The 16,598-nt window shown below is 35.0% G+C and overlaps 1 pseudogene; it reads left to right on the top strand.

Moving 5' to 3' along the window:
- The first annotated feature begins 15,381 nt into the window (after window positions 1-15,381).
- Window positions 15,382-15,500, top strand: LOC118612264 (annotated as a pseudogene).
- The last annotated feature ends 1,098 nt before the right edge of the window (window positions 15,501-16,598 follow it).

The following is a 16,598-nucleotide window of genomic DNA, read 5'->3' as shown; positions in this document are numbered from 1 at the left end:
TTTGTAAATTACACATTTTTATTTGTTAATGAGTTTCATGCATATTAAATCTAGACCAAGTCTAATGTCATTCAAGATCCTTACTCTCCCCTGCCTCAAATTTAACAATCTTAGAACACTTTAATTTGAATACTCCCTAGTAACTCATATGCTATTGTTTTAGTTCTATGTTGTTATACTAATTCCACCATTACACATTGTATATGTTAGTCTGTATTTCTCTCACATTATATAGGTTAGAATATACCTCAATATCTTCCTTTTCTCTTAACTGCTCAGAGTTTTGTATTTTTTCTGTCTGTGTAGTCCAAAAAACTTCAATTATACTCAAAACAGATGTTTTTCACAGCTAATGTTTGTACAGATCTTTCTCGCATAATTAGTAACATCTTGGTTCACCATTTCTCACCTCTGAGAGCTTTCCTATAATATAATCTTTCTTCTGCCTTAAGTATATTATTTAGAATATTCTCCAGTGTGGATTTAGTGGTGGTAAACATTCTTAGTTGCTGTCTGAAAATGACTATTTTGTCAATATTTTTGAAAGATATTTTCACCAGATATATAATTTTAGGTTTACAGTTATTTTCTTCAGAACTTCAAAGGTATTTACTTTTCTTCAGACTATTGCTGTTAAGAAGTCAGTTGTCTATCAAATTGCCATTTCTTTGTAGTAATCATTTTTTCTGTTTGCTTTTAGCATCTTATTCTTGCCTTTAGTATTTTACAGTTCACTCTGACTCATCTAAATTAGAATTTCTTATTTATTCGGCTTAATTGTGTGTATTATCTTTGTATTTTTTCAATTGAAAGGTATTGTCCCAAAATTTCTGGAAAATTGGTTCTTTCTCAATCTGATTTATTCTTCTGGAATTCCAATTAGATATATATTAGGCTGTATCTCACTATCATTTTTTTGTTTGTTTTATTTGCTCAGATACATTTTTTATCTGTTTGTGGCCCCCAAAATTCAATTATGTTTTTCCCTTATAGATTTCTCACTAAATTTCAAGTGGTTATGCTTGACATATTTTAGGAACAAACAGATAAGAATCCAGGTAGTGAATCTACATGTTAATTAAGTTGTGGTACAAATAATCAAGGAAAGTATTTCCCCTTCCAACCTATGCCAAAGTTCTGTCCTCTTCTGTGTTTCAGGGCTGTTACTCATTTTCTACAGCACTGAGTGTGTGTCTTTGAAGTTTCAGCTTTAGCAGAATTTCCTATCAGATTCTTCACATCGAGGAGGTCGTAGAGTTTATCTCCTATATGTGAAGCCCTATGGAATTTTGAAAATTGGGGTTCAATTCTCCTCTTCCCTTCCTTTCTCTTTTTAACTTACAAATTTAAATATCGACTTCCCTTCTTTCTTCCTCAAAAAGCCATTAGATAGCCCTGAACGAGGTAGTGTCCTGGGGAAGCAGTTTCTCACAGGAGAGGATTACCGACCAGCAAAATGAGAACATTGGCTATACGCAGGGAGACCGAGACAGCGAACTCGCTTTCTCATCAGAGGAGGAAGTGCAAATGTCAAAAGGGAAAAAGCTGGATTAAATCTTGTGTTATTGGATTGGAACTGGAGATAACTATGTGAACTCATAGCTTTAAACATATATGTAGTTAAGGGAATAAATGGAAATGTTTATTTTTCGTGAGTACATGTGGGAAGATACATACACACATATATTTCCTAATCTTTCACTGATAGAGATTGTGAAGAGTGGCACCTCAGTAGCACCATGCACAGCTCCCACCTACATCTTGGTGTCTGAGTACCACCCTCCACTAAACAGAACCAGAGATTCTTGGGAAAATGGATGAAGCCAAGACTAAGGCACACTAAAAGCAAGATGATCTTGAAATACCTTATACCAGATAGTAAGGAAGTATACATATAATGGGAGTATGGCAAAAGAACACAGAAGCTAGCTTGAAGACACTCCAACTGGCTGAATCTTGAAAAATTAAAACATCAGAATGAATAGCATAGTGATGGATCATATCCTAGCTAATAAAATAGGAACCCAGAAGTCCACACTAATATAAATTAATAAAGAAAGGAAATTTCTTACCATAGAAACCAACTAGAATGTATTAAAGGAATACTAGTATTAGGGAAAAAATCATCATTTAACAATACTAGTAATAATTATTTCAAACAAGAAACATTAATGGATGCTAAACTAATGAAGGTTAAGAAACTGAATTTTGTATAGTCTCCCCACAAAATGATTATTGAAAGGGAGAAAGATTTGGGAATAGCTTTAGTGAAGTAACCTAGCAAGCATTATCTTAATGAACTTATCCAATTTAACACAACCAATAAGAGGAGAAATGGACATAATCTACCACCCAAAATGATTCCATATTTGGACAAAAATACATAATCTGGGACTGATGGTAAAGAAACACTAGACAAACTCACATTAAGGAGAATTTTACAAAATGATAGGCCTAGGTTCTTTAAAACTGTCAGTGTTGTAACAGGGACTGAGGTTCTGTTCCAGGGCGAAAGAGACAAAGACATGACGATGGGTGTAATGCACAATCCAGGACTGGATCTTTGCCATTAAAAAACATTCCTGGGGCAATTCGCACAACCAGGATAGGGTCCGTAGGAGAATGATAAATAGTTTTAGGTGCTGTTCTTGAATCTTTTCCGTAGTGTCAAAGGATACGGAAATAAAATATTCAAAATCAAACAACGTGAAGCTCAGGGTCACTTGGGGCACGTCAGATATCCTCAGGAGAAACCTTCGCCTCTGATTTGTTTCTTTTTTTCTTTCTTTTTTTTTTTTTTTGCCTGTATACATTTATTTTCTTGTCAGCGTTTAAAAAGATATTTCTATTTTACACAGCCTTTTCAGTGGGAGAAATATTCAGAGTATCTAATCCACAATGCTGTAGGAAATCATAGTCTTATATATTTTAATATATTCTTGTTCTATTTTTCCATTCTGTTCTTAAGAAATGTCAATAATGTCTGTTCTCTCCTTTGACTTTCTAGCATATTTTTTTTTTTTTTAACTCTGTGGCCTGACTTCTTTTATTCATTTGTTCAATTTCCTCAGACCTGTCTTTCATATCTCCAATTCCATTATCAACAGTATCTAATCTTCGGTCTTCTTTTTGCGAATTCTTCTATGTTTTCTATTTCTGACGTAGTTTTATTTCTCATATTTGTTTCCTGAGTTCTTCTGAGTTAATGTTTTTATTACCTGCTATATTCTTAACTCTATTTCAGGGTAGCCACTATTAAATTAACCTTAAAAAGACTTTTATCCTATTTTTTTACCTGCTTCATGGTAAAATATTTCCCATCCGAACCAATTTTCAGTTCTTTATCACATTCCTGTCCAGATTTTTTCTAACGCTAGTTACTTTCTGGTTATTACTGGATTTTTAGTGCCAGCTATGTTGTTGAAAGATAGGAGAGCGCCTTGGAGAATGATATAGTAAGTGGCTTAGATTTCAGCTAATTGTATGGTTACTTCCTCATCAGCTCTCTATCAGATGAGTAAGTTTCCACTACAGGAGAACAAAAGTTTTCCTGGCTGTAATGCCACCCTTTATTCCATAGGCCATTAGGTAGTGATTTAGCCTACTTCCCTTTAGCTGACAAAAATCTTCAGCTACTAAATTAAATACAAGCAGCAGTTTACTGATATGGCAAAGAAAATAGGTAGTAAAGATGGCATGTCACAGCATTTGCTCATTTGTCTCTACCTCCAAACACTCTGTAGTATCACATAGGGACATTCGTGTAGCACACTGGTCACACAAACTAATTTGTATCATACTAGCTTGTTTTGTTCAAGGAAGAGCAGGAAGACCAGAGTGCTTGGCCAGTACTGGGCATATGTGAAATGAGGTCAGAGGAGTAGGTAGTGGTCAGCTTATGAAGGACCAAAGACAAAGATAAAGAGTTTGCATTAAATTCTACATAAAATAGGAAGTTAGTGGTAGGTTTTAAGTAGAGAATATGATACATATCTGACTTCACAAATAGAGGAAGTAGCTAGACCAATTTGAATGGTATTTCCATAATATGAACAAGAAACTGGACTAATATGGTAGTAGTGGAGAAGGAGCAAAATGGACGGATGTATGATTTGGGAAAAACAACCAATAAGACTTTCTGTTGGGCGAGATATGGGAGCAGAAGAGAACAAGAGGATTCAAATGTGCCTTGGAGTAATTTCTCTAAACAAAGGGGAGATGGGAGTTATAAATAAGAACAAAGGAACATTTTCACAGAGAGAATCAGTACTTAGAGATGGAAATAAATATTAAATGCATGAATGAATAAAGACACATTAGCTTCTGCCCTCATGAGGCACATAACCAGTAGGGAAATGTAGAAAGAAAGAAGACTTTCAATAAAATGTGTTAAAAGCTGTAATAAGAAGTACGTATAAGCCTGCAGAAGTACATAGGAAGGGCACCTAAAATGTTCGAGGGTCAGAATGGACAGCTCTGAAAGTAACTGTCACTTGAATGAAGATAGAATGGTGAGAAAGAGCCTAGTGCTTTCTGGGAGTTTCAGGAAGGGTGAGACAGAAAGCAAGGCAGGAAACAGGAAGAACGAAGAGGTGAAGGCAGGCAGATCGTGAAAAGCCTTTTAAACCATTTCAGAGTTTGGTACCTACCCTGAGGGCAACAGGATGTCAGGGTGGACTACATAAACAAGAAAACCTACAAGTACGGTCTCTCCTTCTGCTCGTATTTCATTGGCAGGCCCCAGTCACAGACCTCACACAGCCGTATGGGCTGGAGACCGAGGTCTCCTGCAGGCCCAGGAAGGAAGAGGAAGGGGTGGGTGAGCACCAGCAATGTCTACTGCTGGGAAGGCCAATTATCTTATAGATTATGTATTTTATATATTCTATACCAAGTAGCCACATTCATTCTTCTTCAGTGGAAAAGACACAAGGCCAAGAGTTAAAAAAAAAAAAAGATTGAAATAAAGTTCCAGTGTATGTGTATGTTTGTCTACTGCTATAGTACATGAATGAGGATGTGCACGCTGTCATCACATCTGCATGTTACATTTGGGATGTTCGATTTTTAATATGGGCTCTGCACCAAATGCGTGAACAGCTGAAACCCAAGAACAGGGAAAGTGCAGTATGGCTGCCAACTGGAAGAGATTTGCCAAATATGTTAAGACACCATTGACAGAGAAAACACTTGTTTCAAATCTGATCTCCAAACAGAAAGCCCCCAGGGTAAATGCTTCAAATTGCCGTGACGGGCTCAAGCTGCTTCTTCCCGTGTACTCTGTGTAAGTGTAGGCCTCAGAGGGATCAGGACAGGAATTGATTTTTAGTGATGGCTGTGGTTCTGCTTAGTAAAAAACGTAAAAACAAGCCAGTTTTTGATATTACAGGGTAAGTCCAATCTATAGTTGATATGAATCTCTGCTTAAGTTATTTGACATTGAACAATGCTCCTTGTGCCTATTTATTTAGGTAAGGAACATGACACGCCTTGGTTTGAACAGAACCAAAATTCACCCCAGGTTCCACCACCTACTAGTTGTGTGGCCTTGGGCAATAAACTCGGACTTCGTGAGCCTCAGCTTCCTCATCTAGAGTACGATCAAATTAATTTTGCGTTTTACTATGTTATTATAAGCATTTATTTTTTTTTTAAGGCTTGTAAATCACATCATACCATGTTTGCCATGTGATGAGGGTTCAGTTAATGGGAGCTCCTACAACTTCGTTTTTTGGTTCTCTGTGCTCAGTTGTAGTTTTTGGATAAAACTTATTTTCTTTAGGTCGCTTAAATTCAAAATAACTTCATTCTTATTTTAAATACACAGAAGAATCATTATAAACTAAGGAATTTTTATAAAGTTCATTTTAATGAACCAATTTCATTATTTTAAAAAAACATGAAACCTATTAAAGTCAGATCACTTTGTTTTTCATAAAGTGCTGACAAGTAAAATCAAATGCTTGCCACATGTTTTCCCATATGCGAGGAACTACAGATGTCCTGGCATGCAATGCAGTGACACCCACGGTTATGCCCAGAGGCTAAAGGGCTTAGAAGTACCTAATGTATGGAATCAGAACTCAATGTGCTTGGTGCCTCAAAATGGTCCCCAAACACACGCTCTTGGACTTGACTTGGTCCACTGATGGCCCCCTCAGGGGCCCTCCAAATTTAGCACAGTGAGTTTAAATGCAAGTAATATGTGCTGCAGATTCCCCAAGGGGAGATCTGATCTGTTTCAGGGTTCATGTGTTAGAACAGATTACAAAGAAAGAGGGACGGAATTAAATAGTGCCTGGTATTAGTGCTTAAATAGTAGTTACGTAAAACAAAAGAGGGTAAAATAAAATACATGTAATATTGAAAAGCACAACATCAGCATCTATGCAGTCACCAGGTTGACAATATTAGGAAAGAAAGAACGGAAAACAATAAAGGGCGGTGAGACGTGAAGTCAGGCTTCAGAGAACAATGAGGCTGAGGTAGACAGGGTAACAGATTTTGAAACGGTGAAATTTAGCTAGTGAATGGCTCAATAGCTGGTGTACTTCTAAAGGTATTTTTTCTTTCATCCTATTCCTATAACTTCTGTATATATGCAGAGAAGGGGACAAAAAAGCTAACTTTCAAAAACAAGCTTAAGGGTAAGAACTTATCTTGTTTTACATTTCCCTCTATATTTGCAAAGATCAAGATTCAGACTCTCTTGCAAAGTAATCATAGAAATGTATAAAAGGCGGCACAGGGAAATGAAAGTTGTGTGTGTAGGAAAAATTCATACACCGTTTTATTAAGAGTTGGGTTTTAGAGCTACCTTGGTCCCTGATGGAATGTATGACTTTACTAAATTGCAAACCTTTGTGGTTTCATTTCCGAACATGTGCCATGAAAAGGTCTGGCTAGTTTGTATAGTAGGTAACTATACATCCCAGGAGATGTTTCACCTGTTGCTCAGAACCTTTAGAGCATCTTCTCTCTTGCTGAAACATGTCCTCATCTGGTTGATGAACACTGTGGTAGAACAGATTACCCTGCTTCTTACGTTGTCTTTGTGAGTTATAAAATTCTATTAGTCTTTCTATTAATTTATTCTTCTACATCTAGCATTCATATACAGCAATGCTTTCCCCAGAAAAATCATAACTGATACATGTTTACGTTTCTCTGTGAGCATGTCAGGGTAACTGTTCCTCCCACTCAGGTCCTTTCAGCTGGACTTTTGCTGAAAGTCCACAATATCATATCTGTCTTACAGGATCAAGAGCTGTAAAACCTAACTCGAAATTTTCAATGAAGTAAACAAATGTTACTTATTCATTTCCCATTAACAAAACATTATATTTAGTGGCCTTTCACAGATTAATTAATTATAATGATTATTATTTCCCAGGCTATGCCACACTTCCTATTTACAACTAGTTAATGTACTTTATAAAGGTAAGAATTTTTAGATGCTAAAAGTCATTGAAATGATACCTTTCTCGGAAAGTAAGATTTTTCAAGGACACATCAATCTAAAAAATACTTTGACCACAAATATATTTAAATAATTTTAACACTTTCCCAAATTATAGAATATAATTTAATGTGTCAACAAAACTGTAATTTAAATTTTATCTGGAATTTTTTTTTAAAGCTAGATCTCAAACTTAATTAAACATTTTATTTTAGCATCACATAAGCCAAACAAATCTATTTCTTGGCCATTTTATTCATAATTGATGATCTTCCTTGAAAATACACACTTCCTTTCTTCCTTTTTTGTTTTCTTGTCAGCCATGATTGTCTTCTGGGACATTCCTTCCTCTGTCTGAGCCTCCTCCACCCTCCCCCTGGCAAGCCACCTCTGGTTTGCCTTTGTCTGGTCTGCTCTTGAACTGGAGCTGCTGGTAATTCATAAAAGTGATAACTGTTTTCAGAAAAGCTTGAGTTTTAAACATTAGCATGACAGTGTTCAGGACATTTACAGGCTGTCTTCTGCCATCAAAAGAGGAACTAAGATGAATTAATTAATTGAGGCCATCTCATCATCATACCTTGCACTTTCATCTTTTCTCCATTAATTAATCTCCATGTTTGTCACCATTCCAAAAAAAGACTGATACAAATCATAAATTAATTTATCATCCAAGTACATCCACAGACTCCAATCTGTAACTATTTATTACTGTTAAAATAATTTCCTATAATAATTACAAACTCTCTCCATCCCATACGTGTTTCAGAAATATTTTCAGTGACTGACTTTATACTTCAAAGTATGGAATATTAACAGAGTTTGACAAGTTATATTTCATACTGAAGATCAAAATACTCTGGAAACCCTAATAATCTAATAATAAATAACAGAATAGGACCAAAAGTGAAACAGATGCTTTCAGATATGACTACAAAAGAAAGGAAACAAATATTTAAATAGTCAAGACTTATAATATTTATATCTAATATTTACCAAACACTTTCTATATACCAGGTCTAGAACTAAATACCTTTAGCTGCATAACCTACATAATCACGTCAACATTATAAGTTAACTATTTTGTAGATGAGGAAACTAAATCAAACGTATTGAATAATCTTCCCAATGTTCTCACAGCAAACGAGTAGTGGAAATGGGATTCCATCACTGGACTGATCCCATATTCCTTGTTCTTAAATCACAGATCAATGGTTTTCAATCCTGTCAAATCGAATACCCACTTTTTAACATAAATGTTGTGTAACTACTATTTCTCCATCTTAAAATCAAATTTGTAGAAAATACAATCTTCCTACAGATATAATTTAAAAAAAAAAAAAAAACCACACCCAGGACAGAACTCCCTAGTTGTTATATAAAGGAGAAATAAAAGTTTATAGTAAAATAATACATAATTCAATATGTAAATATATTAGAAGAAATAATGATCTAAACAGCCAAAAAATGCTCACTGGCACAGGTATGTTGCATTTTCAACTTAAATATCAGAAGCAGCACTGTCATCAGTGATAAGTTTAGCAATGAACAGATCTTGGTAAAGTTCCAAATGAAACAAAGTAAAATCTTTCCACAATAGCTGCATTCTAGCAAATTCAGTTGATGTGAACACTGCATGAAAATAACAAGTGCATATGTGTGTGTGTGTATAAATAATTAGGTTCTTCAGATAATTATAAATAGGCTCTTTACATATACAAACGTCTGATGGGACTTCTAAAAGTCGACTAGACAAGGACAATTTGTTAAATTTGTTAAAAAGGACCTGCCTGCATGCTGTGTTCTGGAAGTTATAGTGGACAGAGGAGTGGATAAGATTAGGTGAGTGTCTAAATGGGAGCAGTGAGGATGGCAACAGGCAGGTCTCTATATCCATCATCTCAGTGGAGGAAGGCGCCATTGACTGAGACGGAGACCACAGAAGGAGCGGTTTGGATAAAATGAGAAAGCTAAGAGTAGGTTTTGAGTTTATATCCAATTGCAGCTCTGTTACTAACATACCTAATCTTCTGAGAAAGCAATTTTTCTGGTTAGAGCTTTTGAGTTTTATAATGATAGAACAAAAGAAGGCTTTGGTTATCAAACATCTAGTTCTTTAATTTTAAAAATAAGGAAACTGAGTAGAGATGAAGAGAGAAACCAAGTTAACCCCAAACTTACAACTAATAAATCGAGGCAGTGATGTAATGAAGAAAAAGACTCAGAATCAACTCCCGATTTGCTACTTGTCAGCTATGTAATCTTTACAAGTTTCCTCCCCTGTCTACCTCCACTTCTTAGTGTCATAAAACAAATTAAGCCGCAGATGCAAAATACAGCATAGTGCTATGTACAGAGCAAGACTCAATAATGTTCGACTTGTGTCTTATTGCTGTGAACTTGGTTATTCCCTAAAGTGGCAAAAAGATGATTTTCCTAAAATTTAATTTTCACTAGTCCTTTACTTGGGCATTGATGTTGGGCAGAACACTATTTAATTACAGATTCTGGGTAAGTTACCTGTATATCTTAAAACTTCATTTCCTTGTCTATATATATGGTGATACTACCTGCCTTATGAGTTTTTTCGAAGATTAAGTGAGAATATGTGAACGTACTTAAAATAGTACCAGTCACTTATTAGATTCTTTCCAAATTGACATAGATGATTGAAATTTTAACCCAGCAGAAGATCAGGATGAGAGATCTAAATTGACTCCTCTAAATAGAGATAACAACTGATATGAGACGGAGATTGCGAAGGGATGCTGAAAGCAGATCTACTAAGTCTGAAGGAACTATACAGTACTTAGAAAAGACTGGGTTGGGAAGAGGTGTTAGTCAAAAAAGAAAACTAAAACCAAGAATGACAGCATATAAACTATTAACAGAGCTTATAGGGGAAGTAGGGATTAGTCAAGCAGTAAATACAGGACAGAAGCAAATAACAAGAGAAGTTTAAAAAGACTGAGAAGTGTGCAAACTGGACAGGAAAGTTTTCAAAGTGCTTTCAGGGTACCAAGTGAAGAAGTGCCGTACCATGTGCTATTCTTCAAATACTAATTTCCAGGGGTATAGTTCTGACTGGGTGAAGATTTTTGTCTTGCTGATTGATTTAGGGTGGGGCAGGGGTATGCTACTCTGTCTTGCAGTCAGAATAGTCTGTACAATTCTTGCTTTTAAAAAGTTATTCTGAATAAATGCAGTGGTGTCCCACTTTGTGAATCATACAACTTCATTAGTGAAAAATTTGAACCTGTACCTCCAACAAATATACATTTACAAATGTGTGATTATATTTATGTAATATATATGAATTATTTTTATGAATGTACATAAATATATTTTATGTTTTAATTTCTAGATATGTAGTTTATACAATAGATACACATTATATGTATTTTAAAGGAGATAAAAATAAATACAACGAGAAGTTCTAAAATTTCATTTCACTGCTGGGCTAGTTGTGAATAAAATTTCAAGAAATGTTCCACAAATATCTGAATGTAAGTTATAGTCTTGATGGGTGAAAAAATTTGATAAGTTCCAATTATCTATATTTCAGTTATCTATATTCTTCACTTTTTACATTTGCTCAAAGACTATTAGATGTATTTGCTACACTATGTGAGACACATCTATAATTTCTCCATGTATTAACGCTTTCACTTTACATATGTTGATGTAAAATTATCCCATGCATAATATATAATTTCACCATTCATTTGGATCATTCCCCTCATCAAACAATATATCTGTTCATATAACAATTTTTTTTCCATAAATCCTCTTTTGCAGAATGATGTTGCCACCACTAATTTTAATTTCTCCGTGATTTTTCCTTGCCATTCCTCTTATTCTTAATACATTTTGTTATGTAATTTCAGTTTTTCTCCTTGGAAATAGCATAATCTGAATTTGGGTTTTTTTCCTCTTTAATATAAAAATGTAATTTATTTGTAATTTGTGTGTATGTATTCTCATACATGCCTTGTTTATAATTTTCCCTATAGATTACCTTGTTTCTGCCTTTTGCTTTGGGGACAATTGCTATAGACACTCTGTTTTTTTCAATTAGTAGCTACCTAAAATGTTTTTAAAACTTAGAATGTGCTTAAAATCACTTTCTTCAACTATCAGTATCAAGAATGCAAGAGAATCTCTTGACACATGTAAATAAGAAACTTAGCATTTTTTTATTTCTCTTTTTATTTATACATTATGTCCTTTTTAGTCATAGATTATTTTTATTTTTAATTCTCTTTGGGCATATTTTTACATTTGCATTACTTTTGTATTTATATTTACACCAAGAATTTAGATTTGTATCCATGTGTCACTGGTATCATTGTTTAACATCAATCTTCTATGGCCTAATTTGTCCTTTTTCTGAGTTTTTTTTTTTTTTTATTAATCTATGTCCTGTCCAATGTATATTTAATTTATATTTTTAAAGAGGTAGGGGTAATATAATTTTTGAACCTTTCATTTTATGAGAGTATCTTTGTTTCATATGTCTTCATATTTCATATGCTCATTTTTGTATTCCCTATGCATCTTGGAAAAAGAAAGGGAAGCTGGGAGTAAGGTCAGACCCACCGTGGCAGGAGCCACTCTTCTCTTCTCTCCCCTTAACGACCGACTAGACATCCGCAACCAAACACAAGCGCCTCTGCACATTGCACCGGGACCCCCCAGGAGATTTCCATCCACCTGTGCATCCAAAAGTGGGAGGCTAAGACGTCGGTAGAGGCTGTGAATCCAAAGGAGTCCACGCCTGCACGACCTCCTTTGCCTGGATAAGACAAAGGGGAACCTGGAGAGTTCAAGATTAGGCAGATACCCATGGGAGAGAGAGAACTAGTGGACCCTAGTGCTAGCTAATGGGAGAATCTGGCAAACCGTCAGCGTGGAATAAAGATGAATCTGGATGTAGAGTCGAGGGAGGAACTTGACCAGGTGGCTTCACCTCCTCAGGACAACACTGCAAGTAGCTGGGGTTTGGGTGGCAGCAGTAGCGACCCCGCCAGCAGGAGGTAGAAAGCTACAAATCTCCCACCGCAGAGGAGAAAAGCAAAAGTGATGAGTGACTTCCTGGCTGTCTCAGATGTGTGATATCAGCTGGCAAGACCCATTACTCTCCAGCAGCACCTAGATTTCTGAGGAGGGACTTCCGTGACAGGGCCAGCGGAGAGAAAAGAGAAGGAAAGGAGGCAGATAAAAAATATCAAAAGCATTGAAGGAATGCATTTCTTCCTGTCGTCTTTGGTACTTAAGCAGGAGGTCCACCCATGGGCCTCTGGGAGTGGCTCACTTGAGGATCCCCTCGCCTGGCCAATGGGCACCCCCAAAACTCCAGGCGCTAAACCCACACCTCCCCCGACTTTGCTACTGGCTTCTTGGGTACACGCCGAAGTGTGAGACAGCTCTAGTAAGAGAAACCACAAACTTGAGCTATAACGCCACCTTCTGGAAAACAAAGAAAGGTTTCTAATAGCCAGCCCCTGATGAATTGTAAGAACTAAAGACATAAAGCTTTAATTAAAAATGGGTCAACTACTTCAAATGCAAAAGCAGAAATGCATACTTTCAAACACTTTAAAAAAAAATCAAGAAAATATGATACCACAAATAAAAAATTATAAGTATCCAGCAGCTGAACCCAAAGGCATAAAATCTCATAATATGATAAATAATTCAAAATAGCTCTTATGAAAAAATTCAGTGACAAGAAAACTCAGAATTAAATGACCTCTGGAATAAAATTAATGAACAGGTTTTTTTTTTTACCAGAGAGTTTGAAATTATGAAAAATCAAACAAATTATGGAGCTAAAAAATTCAATGAGATGAAAAATGCAATGGAGAGCATTGGTAAAACAGCAGACCAGATAGAAGAATAAGTAAGTTGGAGGATAGGAATATAGAAATAATTTAATTAGGAGAGAAAACTAAGGTTTTTAAAGAGTGAAAAAACCATACAAGAGCTATTGAATCGGATCAGAAAGGCAAATATGAGAATTGGTATAACAGAAGGAGAAGGGAGAAGAGTTTACTTAAAGAAATAATACCTGACAACTTTTCAAACCTGGGAAAGAACTAAGATATACAAGTCCACAGAGCTAATAGTTCACTCCATCATCTCAATTAAAAATGATCTTATCCAGGATACACTTAACTGTCAAAAATTAAAAGAGAATTTGAAAAGCAGCAAGAGAAAAAAAAAAAGATTATAACCTACAAAGAAATCCCCATTCATATTTCTCAGCAGAACCAGTACAGGTCGGGAGAGGGTGGAATAATATATTTAGCACTGAACATTATCTGGTAAAGTTATCCTTTAGATATGAAGATAAATAAACACTTTCCCAACTCCACCTCACTCCTCCCCACCTCCAAAAAAGCTGAGGGAGTTCACCACTGGTAGGCTTGCCTTGCAAGAAAAATGCTGAAATGCTAAAAGGAGCTCTACAAGCTGAAACGAAGACACTAATCAGCAACAGGGAAACATATGAAAGTATATAACACCCTAGTAAAGGTGAAGAATAGGTAGAATTAGAAAACTGTAACTCGGTATTAAGATGGTGTGTTAACCCCTTAACTATGATATAAAGGTTGAGAAAATAGCACTTAAAATAACTATAGCTACTGTTAATAAATATATAGCATAAAAAGATTATGACATCAAAAATATAAAATGAGAGTAGTAAAAGTCTCAAGCCTTTATAGGTACATGAGGATAAGTTGTTATAGGCATAACATTGATTGTTTTATGTAAGCTTCATGATAACCACAAAGCAAAAATCTAAAGTAGATTCATGAAACATGAAAAGGGGAGACAGAGCATACCACCATAGAAAACCACCTATTTACAAAGATAGGCAGAAAAAGAGGGACAAGGAACAATGGAGATACAGAACAATGAAAATTCAAACAATAAAATAGCATTAGTAAGTTCTTAAATATTAATAGATTGAATTCATCAACCAAAGGGCACAGAGTGGCTTGGGGAGGGGGGGGAGGGAAGAAGACTCAACCACATGCTGCCTACAGGAGAGTCGTCAGCTCTAAAGACACATATGAAATCGAAGGGATGGAAGTAGATATTCTAGGCAAGTAGAAACCACAAGAAAGCAGGGATAGCCACGTTTATATCATACAAAAGTCTTTAAGCCAAAAACAATAACAAATGACAAAGAAGGTCATTATGTAATGATGAAGGGTCAATATATAAAGATATAAAAGTCATAAATACATACACACCCAACATCAGAGCACCTAAATATATTAAACAAATACTAACAGATCTGAAAGAAGAAATATATAAAAATATAATAGTAAAGGACTTCAATATCCTTCTATTAGCAATGGATAAATCGGACAGAAAAATCAACAAGGAAACATTGAACTTGGGCCATACTATAGGTCAAATAGACTTAAAAGACATATAGAACTTTCCATCCAACAGTAGCAGAATATACACTCTTCATGTACATACAGAACACTCTCCAGGATAGACGGGAAAGACCAGAAAACAAGTTCCAGCATATTTAAGAAAATTGAAATCATACCACCTACCTCAGTATAATATGATGAAACTAAAAAACAAGAAAACTGGAAAACCTATAAATATGTGAAAATAGAAAAACATACTTCTAAAAAAATTAACGGGTCAAAGAAGAAATTGAAGAAAATATTTTCAAAAGCATCTTGAAACAAAAATGCAGACACAACATATCAAATGTTATGGGATTTGGCAAAAAAACAGTTCTGTGAGAAGCAAAGTTATAACAATAAATGCATATATTAAGAAATTAAACTCAAACATTCTAACTTTACGCCTCAAGGAACGAGAAAAAGAATTAAAAATTTAAGCTCAGAGTTGGCAGTAAAACATAAATAAATAAAGTTTAGAGCAGAAATATCTATGGCCATGCCACCCTGAACATGCCCAATCTTGTCTGATCTTGGAAGCTAAGCAGGGTTGGGCCTGGTTAGCTCTTGGATGGGAGACTTCCTAGGAAGATCCGATGCTGTAGGTGTTTAAAAAAAAAAAAAGAGCAGAAATAAATGAAATAAAAACCAGAAAAACAGAAAAAAAACAAAACTAAGTATATTGAAAAGAAAAAAAGAATTCACAAAACTTTAGCTAGACTAAGAAAAAGGAGAGATGCTCAAAATTAGAAATGAAAGAGGATGTATTACAACTGGTACTATAGAAATACAGATCTTGAGATAATATGAACAATTACATGCCAACAAACTAGATAACCTAGAAGCAATGAATAACTTCCTAGAAGTACACAATTTATCATAACAGAAAGAAATAGAAAATCTAAACATACCAATAATGAGTAAAGGGATTGAGCCAGTAATCAAAAATCTGCCAACACAGAAAACCCCATGACCACTGGCAAAAATCTACCAAAAATTTAAAGAAAAATTTATGCCAATCCTTCTCAAACTCTTCAAAAAATTGAAGAGAAGCAAACACTTCCAAATGCATTCTACAGAGCCAGAATTACCGACACCAAAGCCAAATAAATTGAATGCAAGAGAACTATAGACCAATATCCTTGATAAATATGAATAAAAAATTCTCAAAAAAAAGATTAGCAAACAGAATTTAATGTGTTCTTGAACATATTTAAAAAAATTGTACCCCAAGACCAAGTGGATTTTCCAGGGATGCAAAGATGGTTGAACATATGTAAATCAATAAATACATTACCTTAACAGAAAGAGAAAAGTAACATCATCTCCTTTATAAATGCAGAAAAAGCAACACCTTTGTGATAGAACTCAACGGATTATGCATAGAAGGATCATTAACATAATAAAGGTCATACGTTAAAAAATCCCACAGCTAACATTATAATCAATGGTGAAAAATTAAAAGCTTTTTTTCTAAGATCAGGAAAAAAGACATGGATGCCCACTTTCACCAATCTTATTTGACATAGTACTATAAGTCCTAGCTAGAGAAATTAAGCAAGACAAAGAATTAAAAGGCATCTTACTTAGAAGTAAAATTGTTATTTAAAGATATGATTTTGTATATAGAAAATCCCAGTCAACCAAAAAATGTTGAAACTACTTAACAAATTTAGCAAATTTACAGAATATAAAATCGATATATA

Source organism: Rousettus aegyptiacus, unplaced genomic scaffold, assembly GCF_014176215.1.
Source record: "Rousettus aegyptiacus isolate mRouAeg1 unplaced genomic scaffold, mRouAeg1.p scaffold_m13_p_15, whole genome shotgun sequence".
Classification (NCBI taxonomy): Eukaryota; Metazoa; Chordata; class Mammalia; order Chiroptera; family Pteropodidae; genus Rousettus; species Rousettus aegyptiacus.
Note: the sequence above shows the minus strand (reverse complement) of the source record. Positions and strands in the feature narration are given on the sequence as shown.